Source organism: Rosa rugosa, chromosome 2, assembly GCF_958449725.1.
Source record: "Rosa rugosa chromosome 2, drRosRugo1.1, whole genome shotgun sequence".
Classification (NCBI taxonomy): domain Eukaryota; kingdom Viridiplantae; phylum Streptophyta; class Magnoliopsida; order Rosales; family Rosaceae; genus Rosa; species Rosa rugosa.
Genome location: NC_084821.1, coordinates 5,779,287 through 5,792,348, shown reverse-complemented (window position 1 = coordinate 5,792,348; position 13,062 = coordinate 5,779,287). Strand labels below are relative to the sequence as shown.

Sequence of the window (13,062 nt, the reverse complement as noted above, 5' to 3'; positions counted from 1 at the left end):
AACTTCACCGATGACTAAGGCTAGAAGTTGAAGAGTCACTTTAATGATAGAGTAATTCTAAATTAAGGGAGGATGTTGGAAGTTATGAATAATTTAGAATTATGAGAGTTTTTATGATTTGAATAATTGTGACATAATGTAACCGTTATGGTGGTTACGGGAGTTACAGAATTTGAGTTGTCAAGTACTTATGTCTATTGTAATTACCTTAGTTATGGCAATGTCTGGTGTAGACCTATATAAGTAGGCTAGTCTAGTTGAGTTGGGTGTAGAGGAGTATTTTGTAGAAATATCGTAAGAGTGAGTTCCTTTATTAGGTATTTTGAGAGTCTCCTCCATATTCCTCTCTAGGAGCTCTGTACATGCATGTCTTTGAACTATACATCTCCCATATTGTGTGTCATTCATGCATCATATCTCCCTACCCCAAATTAGTTTTTTATATTTACGCTTCCGCTGTTATCCAACAATTCTCATATATCGTAATCTACCATTGGTTGAGCATGCGTTTTTATTTTTATTTTTTCTAAGTGACGACAATATAAAATATCTAATTTTCTATTTTCATTAATTTTCAAAGTCATAAACCGAAAAAATCATAAGAAACAAAAATTTGATATTTTTGAGTTCCCATACGTCTTGTTAGGCCAAGATTAGTTGTTAGTGGTGCCTTCTAGAATTTTTAAAAAATCAGATTTAGGGGTGAGAAAATAAGATAATGCAATTTTGGCAAAAAGAAAATTAAAAAAATTGTGTGTATAGTCCACGATTTTGGGTGGGAAATCATAATCTAGGAAATTTTTTTTTTTTTAAAAAAAGAAAAATTCTGAAGTTGGTTCCCATAAATTTGAAAAAGCATACGCCATCTTCCGGTGTGATGAACCTCTTTTGAGAAAGTACCGTTATTGTCACTTGCATGATGAACCATCAATAAATGAAGACGTACAACTACAAAAAAGAAATAAAAGAACACAAATTTGTGCTGGGATGAAATCTGCTGTCCCCAAAAATACTGTGCTTAGCCTCTTTCGGTGTGTTATTAAGATAGTACCGTTATCCTCACTTGCATGATGAACCCTCAATAAATGGAGACATACGATTGCAAGAAAGTAATTAAAGAACACAAGCTTGTGCTTAGTCTCATTCCGCGTGCATAGCCTCTTTTGGGAAAGTACGTTCATCCTCACTTACACGATGAACTCTCAATAAACAGAGACGTACAATTACAAGAAACAAGAAAGTAATTAAAGAACACAAACTTAAGTTGTTAACATGATCAGAGAAATTGCCTAGGACGCGGAGCAACATGGACAAGGGAATTAATCCACTATTATAGAATGAGGATTACAAAGCAGCTCTCTTAATTTTATAACGGGTCTCAAATTGAGATACTAGTTTTACATTCTTGGTATAAAGCGTCGTCTCTCATGCTTTAATATAGAAATTTAAAACATATGCAAGCAAATCCAGCAAATGCCATCGACTTAAATGCTACAGAGCTCGGCAGCTTCCCCTTGTCCTTCCTTACGTATAGGGCTTCGTACAACGGTAGGTTAATTAAAATCAAAACCACACATAGAAGAATCTGTAAGAACATTGTCTCATAAACCTCTGCAATAACCTTTGTTCCGGTGATTGCTGCCTTCACAAACCAGGCAAAGCAGTACAGATTGAGTAATGCAAGTGTTGCCAGCACGGTAAACATCGGAGACGAGCCCCCAAATTCCATGATCTCTTTCTCATATCGTTCGGACACGTCTTCATCGGCCACCTTGGCTGTTATTACAAATGCTGAATCTGTGTATCCGAGGTAGTGTACAATGGTGTCGATGAAGGCAAATAAGTATGAGGTTGTTCTCTGGTAAAGCCAGATACGTTGGTCATTCCACCAACCTAAGCTCGTGCCTCCACACCATAGATACTCCACAAAGCTTCCAACGTTCTTAGCAATTATAACATATGCAAATGGTATAATCCATCGACTTGAAATCTAAGTCCACGTACAAAACAAAACACATATTATTGAAAACACAGAAACATAATGTATACACAATCGATGTACGTTAAAGTTTGAGCGTCCAACCTATGTTGATATTCTAAGTGTCGGAAAATCTACGCCCTACTGATCATATATTTAGATGAATACTTTAATTTTAATATGCCGTTTTATGAATAGTAATTAGAAACATGTAAATTTGTGACAGATTAATGAGATGAACTATACCTGAGGAAATAAGGACGTGCCTCTAAGGAGGTAAAGTGAAGGAAGAGTTGAGTAAATTAGTGTTGCCCAGCAATTAGCAGCCCACAAGTTGTAGCGAAGGTATCCAAGTTGATGGCCTAAACTAATCTTTCCATGGCCATACCATACAACACTGTACTTAGACAGCGTAATTTGAAGGTTGCCTTCCGACCATCTCTTATGCTGCACAAGTACCTGAAGCAGTGTGGTTGCATTTAATCCTAAGAAAGCTTTCCTTGTTGGATTGTGTTGGTGAAATTACAATAAAATTATAATTTCTATATGAGAAACTCGTTGACAATAGGCTGAGGCGCGGGTATCTCGCTCTCTTTAAGGAGATTCAAGCCCTCTGCGGAACAATGCCGGTGCACCAGAAATCTCTTGACTTGTCCCCTCCAGGATACAACAGCCCAACAACAAGTTGTATGGCTCACACCAATCTGCCCAAATTGGAGGAACCCAAAGCTCCACCAAAAGAACATCTTTCTCTGGCCAAAAAATTCAAAGAAGACTCTTTTGGGGGATTTTGGAAAGAAGGTTGATGGGTGAATAGTTGAGTAAAAGTTTGATGTGTTTTAGCATGCAACAAATGGTGCTATTTATAGGCTCTTAGGACACTCCCTACAATTACTACAATTAATAGGGTAGTAACCAAATGCCATAGGTTACAAAAATTAAAACCCAAAATAAATCAAAATAAAACACCATGAGTTACAAAATAAAATTCAAAATAAATTCAGAATTTAAACACACAATAACTTCACCCAAATTTAATTTCAATAATAAACAAAATATTAAAATGTTACAACATTCCCCCACTCATTTTAATATTTTAAAAACAAATAAAAACCAAAGTTACCGGCCAAAGATGAACCATTATGCGTCATGAAGGTGTGCTCTGCATTGAACCTTCACTTAGTGAAACAGCAATCCCTACTCCAGAGTTGATAGTGGTCTCAGACTTGAACTACAACTGCTTAAGGGAAAATAAGAACTACTGCTCACACATAATAATTCAGGTGTTAATATGAGCTTTATTAGCCAGCACGTTACGGCCTTGTGCTTATCCCGGTTTTCATGAGTGTATTTCAAGAATAAGCCCAATTCTCATAGAGAGCGGCCCCACTCTCTCACTCATATAGGTAAAATCCGTCAAGGATGCTCTTGTAACTATGACATCCCACTCATATGAGCTACAGATTTTATTAAGAGTTTTAATAAACTCAACCTTCATATACGCTACAAGATTAATGCACTTACATCATAGGGATGAGTAAGAAAATATAGTGCATTTTTCTTACGGCAACCTTATGATTCGTTTTTCCCATTGAACCCAGTTTTTAGGATCTCTAATCACCGGGTTGGGTGTCCTCATATATGGCTCATGACGATGTGGGCTTCAATCCCATCCCCCTCGATGTACTCCAGACCTTTTCTCTTGTCAAGCCCTTAGTTAAAGGATCTGCAAGATTATCACATGATTTAACATAATTCACATTAATAATTCCATCACTTAAATATGATCTCACAGTACTGTGCTTTCTTCTTATAGGTCTGGATTTACCGTTATAATAACGGTTATTTACTCTACCAATAGCTGCAGTGCTATCACAATGAATCAATATAGGTGGTATAGGTTTTTCCCACAAGGGAATTTCATGCAATAAATCTCTCAACCAATTTGCTTCTTCACTTGCTGAAGCTAGAGCAATAAGTTCAGCTTCCATGGTTGAATTAGAGATTATTGTTTGCTTCTTTGATTTCCAACAAATAACACATCCACCTAATGTAAAAATATAACCAGTGGTAGAGAGAGAATCACCTGACAGAGTGTTCCAATCGGCATCACAAAAGCCTTCAAGTACAGCAGGATATTTTTTATAAAATAATCTATATTTTTTAGTACCAAGCAAATATTTCATAACACACTCAATTGCATGCCAATGTTCTTTACCTGGTTTACTTGTGAACCTACTAAGTACTCCAACTGCATATGCAATGTCAGGTCTAGTGCAGTCAGTTGCATAGCGCAAACTGCCAATTATGCTAGCATATTCCTTTTGATTAATCACATCATTTTCACTTTCAACAGGAAATAAGTGAACACTTGAATCAAAAAGGAGTAGACACATGCTTGTGGCCAACATAATCATATTTCTTCAAAATTTTCTCAATATAATGTGACTGATCAAGAAAAATACCATCACATGTTTTTGTTATTTTCATGCCCAAAATAACATTAGCCTCACCAAGATCTTTCATATCAAAATTGCTCTTAAGCATAGTTTTTGTCTCATCAATTACATGCAAATTTGAGCCAAAAATTAACAGATTATCCACATAGAGGCTAATAATAACATGTGAATTTTTCCAAGATTTATAATATATGCACTTGTCACATTCATTTGATTTATAACCATTTTCAATCATGCAGGAATCAAATTTTTCATGCCACTGTTTAGGAGCCTGCTTTAAACCATAAAGGGATTTAGATAACTTACATACCTTGTGCTCTTGACCAGGTTCTATAAAACCTTCTGGTTGGTCCATATAGATCTCTTCATCTAAATCACCATTTAGAAAAGCTGTTTTCACATCCATTTGATGAATAATCAAATCATGAATTGCAGCAATAGCAATCAATAATCTAATGGATGTAATCCTTGTAACCGGAGAAAAAGTATCAAAAAAGTCTAGATCAGCTTTTTGCTTAAAACCTTTAGCAACAAGTCTAGCTTTATATTTATCTATACTTCCATCCGGTTTGAGTTTTTTCCTAAGGACCCATTTACACCCAATGGTTTTAAACCCTGTTGGTAAATCTACTAATTTCCAAGTATTATTAGAAATTAGAGATTCCATTTCATCATTCACAGCCTCTTTCCAGAAAATTGCATCTGGTGATGATAAAGCTTCATGTAAAGAAATAGGATTTTCCTCAATATTATAAACATAATAGTCAGGGCCAAAATCTTTTTCAACTCTAGCTCTCTTACTTCTTCTAGGTTCATTGTCATAAGTTTCTTGTATATGTAAATTAGAAGAAGAAGAACTAGGTTGGATAAAAACATTTTCTCTAGATTCTTGACCCCCACTATTTTTTGATTTAAAATGAAATTTTTCTTCATGAAAAATTGCATCACCAGATTCAATCACAACATGATTTTCAACATCAAGAAATCTATAGGCTGTACTATTTAAAGCATATCCAACAAAAACACAAGTAGTAGCTCTAGCACCCAATTTTGGTCTTTTAGGGTCAGTTAACCTCACAAAGGCTAGACAACCCCAAACTCTAAGATAACCCAAATTTGGTTTATGCCCCTTCCACACCTCAAAAGGTGTAATTTTTGTATTTTTATGTGGCACTCTATTCAACACATAACAAGCAGTTAAAACTGCTTCTCCCCAAAGATTAGAGGGAGCACCTGAATCAATCAACATGGCATTTGTTAACTCAATCAAAGTTCTATTTTTTTCTTTCTGCCACACCATTAGATGCAGGTGAATAAGGTGGAGTAACTTCATGAATCACTCCTAAAGACTGAACAAAAGAATTGAATTCAAAAGAATCATATTCTCTCCCTCTATCACTTCGGAGCCTTTTAATTTTTCTACCAAATTGATTTTCAACCTCAAGGAGGAACTCTTTAAATTTAGCAAAAGCATCACTTTTATTTTTCAACAAATATACATAAGCATAATTAGAACTATCATCAATAAAAGTGATAAAATACCTGTTACCTCCACGAGTTAAAATTCCCTCAAATTCACACAAGTCTGTATGAATTAATTCCAATAGCTCAGTATGCCTTTCAACATTTTTGTGAGGCCTTCTAGTAATTTTTGCTTTACTGCAAGTCTCACATTTTTCAAAATCTTTTTGCACTGAAGGAATTAAACTCAAGCTACTCATGATTCCCACATATCTACTATTTATATGACATAAACGTGCATGCCAAAAATTCAAAGAAGAGAGCATATAAACTGAAGTAGATGCTTTATTATTATTCTCAACATTCAATTTGAACATGTCATCACAAGCATAACCTTTGCCCACAAATACACCTTTTTTGGTGATCACATATTGGTCAGATTCCATCGTTTGTTTAAAACCAGCCTTATTAAGAAGATAACTAGACATCAAATTTTTCCTCATGGAGGGTGTATGCAACACATCTTTCAAAGTTAGCACCCTACCAGAAGTAAATTTGAGTTCCACCTCACCAGTTCCAAGCACATGAGTAGTATGTGAATCTCCAAGCATAACTGTTTTGGGCTCCTTAAAAGGAGTGTATGTTTTGTACCAATCTTTATCATAGCAGATGTGCCTATTAGCACCACAATTTGCCCACCATCCTTCAACACTTTGAACCATATTTACATCAGTTATCATTGCAACATATGGTTCTTCAGTGATGTGAGCTTGAGGAACAGCCTCACGTTTTCGATAATTGCAATTTCGAGCAATATGCCCACTTTTGCCACAAACATAACAACAAGTATATTGTTGCTTATTTTCTGAAGGAGGATATTGGTTCTTATTCACATAGCTTGGTTTGCCTTTATTCTGTTGGTGAGGTTTACCAACTTTTTTCATATTTTTCTTCTTTGGCTGCATAAGAGAATTTTTATGAAAATGACCATTGAGCATATTATTATTGGTAGATACTAAATTTACCTTGGAGGTGTCATTGTTTGTATCTTGCATAAGAACATCTTGACCTCTTGCTTCCTTCTCAACGCGGATGCGAGTGATCAATGTCTCCAAGGAAATCTCCTTTTGTTTGTGACGCATGAATTTTTCGAACTCTCTCCAAGTTAATCTACAAAACTTCTCAATATTTCTTTGAATAACAATGAGTAGTTCATTATAATCATAAGCATTATATGAGAAATAAGTCAAGAGATAAAAAATAATATTTATACTCATCTTTCTCAAATTGAGATCTCCCATATTGTCAAACGGTTTCTCTTGTGCATGCTCCATCTTCGTTGAATCTCCTTAAAATTGTTGGTGAAATTACAATAAAATTATAATTTCTATATGAGAAACTCGTTGATAATAGGCTGAGGCGCGGGTATCTCGCTCTCTTTAAGGAGATTCAAGCCCTCTGCGGAACAATGCCGGTGCACCAGAAATCTCTTGACTTGTCCCCTCCAGGATACAACAGCCCAACAACAAGTTGTATGCCTCACACCAATCTGCACAAATTGGAGGAACCCAAAGCTCCACCAAAAGAACATCTTTCTCTGGCCAAAAAATTCAAAGAAGACTCTTTTGGGGGATTTTGGAAAGAAGGTTGATGGGTGAATAGTTGAGTAAAAGTTTGATGTGTTTTAGCATGCAACAAATGGTGCTATTTATAGGCTCTTAGGACACTCCCTACAATTACTACAATTAATAGGGTAGTAACCAAATGCCATAGGTTACAAAAATTAAAACCCAAAATAAATCAAAATAAAACACCATGAGTTACAAAATAAAATTCAAAATAAATTCAGAATTTAAACACACAATAACTTCACCCAAATTTAATTTCAATAATAAACAAAATATTAAAATGTTACAACAGATTGCAATACACTGATTTCCATCCTCGGCATTGGATTAATAGTCCTGTTAACACATCTTCAACCGGACACCCATATTTCACACCCATCTGCAAATTATAAAGATTTTGTCTGAACTTATATGCGAGTATCGTTACACTAACTAAATTTATTTATAAATGTTTAAGTGAATATATATAAACATAATATGTAAGTGTGGTTGATAGAGGGATACCTCTTTCCCCCATTGTGTGTTCTCTTCAAATGTACAACTCGCAAGACTTTTGGAACTTTCTTCTAATTCATGAATGCCAATTTCTTTACCTTTTTTGTCCTCCCATTTCATCTCACTCTTATTTACCTTGCTGAATTTCTTCCCACAAAGAGTTTCTCTTCTGTGAAAGCATCCACTCCCAATATATAATGTCCCCCAATAATTATTCAAGACCATGGGCTTCCACCTTCAGTATATACCAAAACAATAACTGAAGTCCAAATAATATGATATGAAACATTTAATCGAAAATTTTGATTCTAATATTTCCATGAGCAGTGGCGGACGCAGAAATTTTTGTGAGTGGGGGAAAAAAAAAAGGTTGAACAAACAAATATAAAATACTACAATGAATGAAACATAATTTTTCAATCTTTCGATATTGATTGATAATAATTTCAATGAATACATATTCCAACTTTCTAACAGATAAAATGCAAACTCTTATAAATTAGAAATATAAAATTAAGGAGAGAAAGACTTGCAGACCTTTTTTTTTTTGGATAAGTGAGTTAAGGGAAAAATTACCCTTAACTCAAAATTTTATTGAAAATAAACGAAAAAAGAACAATAGAGAAAGAGGCACGAGGCCAAAATTTTTCTCACAAACAAAATACAATGTAGAGAACTAAAAACTCTGTTAAAAATAACTCGAATAAAGGCTAATTCACAGCTCAAAATAAACTTCAAGCAACTTGAATTATTAGAAGAGGCATCTGCTCTACTCCCCAACAATAGAAGATAAAACATCAGCCTTGTGCCTCCAGATGTCTCATAGTCCCACAATAACGTCCCACAGAGAAAACTCAAATGCATGAGTTTTTTACTTTTTTTATTGTAGTCCTGCAGCTGCAGACTTTTGACCCACCAAGGGAATGTATGCATACAAAGCCAAACGCTTGCATACATTTACACGTGTAGGTTTCCTTAGTTTAATTGTTGTGACTTGTGAGGCAGCAGATTACTCAATAGTCATGGGCAGCAGCAGCATATTCCTCTTCCTCTGGGGGCAAAAACCGATGAACATAACATATATATGAAGCTGCTGATCAAATGAAAAGAATCCACTGGGGGCAGTAGCCCCCACTCGTCCCTATGTGCGTCCGCCCCTGTCCATGAGCATATAATATCTCCATGAACATATAAAACTCACCTCAGCAATTACTCGTAATGAAGCGTATAATTCATTCTTAGTAAGGTTGTCGAAATTCTGTGGGAACTGTACATATGCAATCTCATGGCCTTGTTCTTCATCCATTAAGAAGCAGAGTGCATCCCTTATAGCCTTCGAGTTGTTTGAATACATGTCACAGTCTACATTAAGAAGCAACTTCCCATTGCTTATATTTGACGATACCCTAATCTGCAAATTGCGAAGGATCGCATCCGTTATCTAAACCCTACACGTACACAAACAAACAAACACGTACCCTGCATGCACACAAACAAACACGTACATGCACACATATCTCGTAAATTTACCAGAGCATTCATAGCACCAGCTTTGAAGTTATGGTGAATCTGGGGTCTCTTCTCCCGAGCCAAATACACCAAAGTTGGCAACACACACCCTTCAACATCTCTTGCATTTGGGTCTCTCCCATCAATTACTATCTGGGAGAAAAGTTCAACTAATTTAAACATCTAGCACTAAACAGCGAGTTTCTCTTATCAGTTAATATTAATAAATCAAAATATCAAAATGTCATACTTGAAGAATGGTTTCATGGTCACGTTTTGATGAATATGAGTCCCATCGAGAAAAGCCTTTATGTTTTGATCTCTCTTCTTCTGAAATGCGGCCTAGCTTCACTGCATTTCCAATTTTGGTCGCCATGTCCTCATATAATTTCTACAACAATAATTTGATGACATGAGAGCTTAAGTAGTAACACTGCGACACAAAATAAAACCTTTATTATTTATTATTTTATTGAAATTCAAGTGAGAAAGAGGATTAGCCTCTTTAAAATATTGGGTGGCTTAAGAAAAAAAAGAAAAGAAAAAAAAGGTAAAGTAAAAGAAGTGACCTTATTTCTAAACAAGATAAATGGTCGAGATACATCCCACATAATATATATTGAAGTCAAAGATGTATTATTCTAGTTAAACCATCTTCAATTTTATTCCGTTTGCAAAAACTATGAGAACATTAAAAAGTCATGTAAATAATTCAGGACAAACAATTAAACCAATCTTTCAAGACACAAGTGAATGATAACGAAGATAATTATTAAGCAATTTTAGCTACCGAACAACAATGACTAATGTCCTAATTACCTAGTGAACAAAAATTTCATTATTACCTACCGATAGGTCCCTGCATCAATTTTACATAGCTAGTCGAGTTGAATGCATGTGTGTGCACTTAAAATGCCTTGTCTGCTCTAGATATGCGGCGAGTTTCTTGCTTCGTCAGATGGTCGCTACCGCTTAGTGGCAGAGTGAAGCTAAGTGTCATCGGATTTATCCTCCGGCGGCAACATAGTAAGAAAGCTGTGCTTATGGTAATTATATATGCTACGTTGTACTCGGGTTACATATCAAGTTATCTTTCCATTATGTCAACGCAATGTCAAAGCAAATAGAGTAGCTAGTAGAGCACTCTTTGCTAGTTGGTGCCTGGTTGAACACATTTATTTGGAAGAGACTCTTGTTATCATTTCAGAACGTTCTCTAGATGCTTATTATAATAAGAGGTTTAGACTCAATGTTACCCTATTATATTCGACAGTTTCATTAATCAAGACTTGAATGCAACCGCATCATCCATTTAAAAAAAGAAAAAAAAAATCTCACAAAAGAGGTTAAGACAGGCCTAATAATTTTAAAGAATATATGATCAAAAATTGCTTAATTACCGATAATCATAAATTTGTAAATCAACCGTGAACGGACAAGACATCACTCCTCTAATGTCCAAGACACTTTAATTGACTTTCTAATGCTTTGATAATCATAGCCATGAGCGTCTCTATTAACTGTCATCTTCTCGGAGCATTTTACTTGTCGTTTTTGTTGGAAAATCAATGCCCATTTTCTCGGAGCATTCTACTTGTCATCTTGTGGAAATATGTACGTCATGGGTGACCCAAGTATTGATTATTGGTTCGATCTTAACCATGCATAGTTAACCTCACATTTATGCATGACTCAACTTTAAAGTCCTCGCCGAGCAGTCAAAGTACGTTGGATTATGGAAGGCTTAATGAATGATAAGATAAATAATAATTACCTTAATTACAGCTAAATCGATCTCCTTCTTGTTTCTGATTCTGACTTTGATCATCAGAAGCTGTTGAGACAAAATAAGCAGCGGGTGATCTTAGCTCCACATTGTACTTCTTGCAATAGGGTATCCAGCGCTTGGCAAACTCAGAGCATCTCCAACAGTAAAAGCTATTTTTTTAGCTAAATCATCTAAAAGTTAAATTTAGGTAGTAAATTTCCAGCTTTTCCTCCAGCAGTGTTAGCTAAACTAAAAAAATAGAACGTGGAGTGTTTAGCTTTTTGTTATTTTCTCTCTCCTCCCTAGCTAAATTTAGCTAGAGATTTTAGCAAAAGCCAAATTTGACTTTCATATAGCTATTCTGCTGGAGTGCTAAACTATCTCAAATTAGCCAAATTTTTAACTTTTTGTTGAAATAGCTAGTCTGTTGGAGATGCCCTCACAGCAGCTTCTAAAAAAGCATAGTACGTAAATTCTTAGCCGCCATCGTCGGAGAGATACACGCTGAGCTTCTCCGGCGGATAGTCATAAGCCATGACCGATAGAACAGTGTTCATCACCATAATCGGTGGCTCTATGATCGGATCCGCGGTGCACACGAATATGTCCACCCCCGGCAACTCATTCTCATATCTGTGAAGTAATTCACGTGAATTAAAAATACATGCCAAGTGTTTAAAGATCATCATTACGAAAGAACTAAAGTTAGAGCTAGAGCTAATACGTACAAAAACAGTATAGTATGTTAAGTTGTTAAACAATCGATATGGATCATTCATTCGTCGATATACATACCTTTCAGAGAGCCTGTCCTTGAAGGTATGCCGGTTGATGCGGCTCCACCGAAGGGCTTGAGTGACGAACCAGTAAAAAGCAAACCATAACTCAGCGGCGAACAACAGCATCCAACCAAATCTTCCATCTTCTCCAGCTTTTGGTATATGAGTCACTCTATAAACCCAAATCAAACATATGCCAACAGAAACATACAGCGCAGAAAACCTATAGAGGACTCTTCCCTTTGCCTTCGTTGTCTCAAACAGTGGTAAATGTCTTTCCTCTCCCATTTTTGAGCCAACTCTAATTGCTCGAGCTTTCTCTATTTAAAATGGTTTAATGATAGGGAAGGACCCGGGACCAGGTCCTCCACTTTGTAACTCATGCATGCATCGTCCCACCTTTGTTGTAATGCAACCTTTCACGTCTCTGAAGTGACTTGCAACTCGAACTTGTTAATAAACTAGTAGGAAATTATTACGTAATCTCCGTATCATGGATCGATGTTTTCAGCCATATATATAAATATCTAGGTTTCTTGTTTTGGTCAATAGTAGTAATAGTTAGGTGGTTATTGACTTATGCTGAAGAAAATATCATATATAAGAAGATCATGATAAGAGACGGTCTTCTTCATCATTCACCTTTGTCCTTATCTACCTCTCTCTCTGATTCTATCTGCTGTTTCAATGATAAAGCTTCAGTTACTCAAACTAGACGTATCTCTGCCACAATACCTGAGGCTTCTTAGCATGCATAATCATTATCATCTGCATATTGATTATCTCAACAATAATTAATTGGGTTCTTGACCAAAAGCCCCAAAATGAGCCAAAATTATCCCACTTGCCCCAGCAACAGATTTTTATTCCCACTAACCCAATTTAAAGAGAAATGACTATTTTGCCCTCTGCTCAATTAATAAATTACATATTGCCACTCGGTAATCTATTTCTCATCCCCGATCTCTCTCGCTCCCCCCAACTG

At 35.8% G+C, this 13,062-nt stretch overlaps 1 pseudogene; it reads right to left on the bottom strand.

The window, feature by feature from the left end:
- Positions 1-1,333: 1,333 nt before the first annotated feature.
- On the bottom strand, positions 1,334-12,527 carry LOC133733904 (cellulose synthase-like protein E1; annotated as a pseudogene).
- Between the last annotated feature and the right edge of the window lie 535 nt (positions 12,528-13,062).